The following is a 1,662-nucleotide window of genomic DNA, read 5'->3' on the forward strand; positions in this document are numbered from 1 at the left end:
CAAGAGCTTGTAACACTCCAAAGAGAAAGGAAAAATTGAAATCGCATCATATGACCCCTTTAACAATCCATTCCATTATTGAATAGGGATTTAACTGGGTCTGAATTTGTCACGTGTTTAGACGTGAGGAGTTTTATTATTTTTTTATCTATTTTACACTTGCCAAAAAAAAAAGAAAAATAAGACCAGCATTATTAAATACAACACTGTATTTTTTTTTGTTATTTATTTCATTTTATGAGCGGTTTTTTTTCTTTCCCGCCACTAAAATCCAAACCTTAACGACAACGTGACGCAGTGAGGACCGCGAGAATCACCACAGGATGGCGAAGATGATAATTATCGATTATTTCTGTATAAAGTTGTCCATTCTTATTTCGAATACACTCCTGAACGAAATTCTAACGTGATTAAAGTTATTTGGCGTCGAAATCAGCGTTTGGGTGGACATGAAGGATATCTGAAGATTATGAGCGGCTCCGTCTTGTTGGTGAGTATCTTAAATTTTGTACGTTTGTTCGAAAACTGAACTAAAATAGGTTTTCTTATTAGTTAAAAGGGGTTCTGTTAAACAAAGGTTTTCTTCCATAAGCTTTTCAGCTTAATTTTATAAAAACATTAATTCAATGTTGTCTCGAGCGATGGTGCGTAGGCTAAGTGACCTGACATGTTTTTTTATTAACACAAGTGTAACGATTTAGTACTTTATCTTCTTGTAATAAAGACACGCATTCTCTAATGCTCACTTAATGCAAATTATAATGATATTTCGATTTCTTGTGACTGTTCTCGCCAAATCAGATTTCATATCGACTTGTTTAGCACTAATTAAGATTGTATTTAGTGAAGCGCGAACTCATGATTAAGGTAAGTTCTCAAATTAGGCCCTCTTTTCATAATTAAACGCGCTTTTTCTTTGCATTTGCTTATGTGAACTGGTGAGTTTATTTTTTTTAACTTGTGTCAGTATAATTTCAAGACTATTAGGTTTGAACCACTGTTGCCAACTCTCGCGAGACAAATAAGCAACCGCAGCTTCAAAAACAAGCCCAATATTTTTCATAATTTATCAATATTATTTATTATCAATTTTTTATTACCAATAAATGAGCCCGCAACATATTAAACTGAAACTACCCTTTTATCTGAAAAGCAAAAACACAAGTTATTTTACAAAAATCAGCAAACTGCAACAAAGCAGGAACAAAACTCATCTCCAATCACCTGTGAGCAGAATAGGATTGGACAGATGGAAAAGGAGAAAAACAGCTTTTAAAGGCAGGGTATGTGATTTTTCAAAAACACTTTAGAAAACTGATTCGGGCCGAATAGCAAAACAAACTTGTAGCCAATCAGCAATAAGGAGCGTGTCTACTCGTGATGTGGAGGAGAGAGCTTTCAGTGCATGGGATGGACATTAGCCGAGCCGAGCGACAGAAAGATAGAGATGGCGGATAAAAAACAAAAGAGGAAAACGTCTGCGGAAAAGATAAGGCAAGAAGTAGGACCCGTGTAAAATATTGGATCAGCTTTCCAGTGCTGGAGAGAACTCAAGGAGCAGAGGCCTGCGATCGGACGCCGAGGTTGCTTTGTTTCTTCTCAATAGGTGAGTAACACAGTGTCTGCGCCGCAACAGCTAAAGTCTGTCTAGTACACTGGACG

This window comes from Sinocyclocheilus rhinocerous, unplaced genomic scaffold, assembly GCF_001515625.1.
Source record: "Sinocyclocheilus rhinocerous isolate Xijiao unplaced genomic scaffold, SAMN03320098_v1.1 scaffold47, whole genome shotgun sequence".
NCBI classification, from domain to species: Eukaryota; Metazoa; Chordata; class Actinopteri; order Cypriniformes; family Cyprinidae; genus Sinocyclocheilus; species Sinocyclocheilus rhinocerous.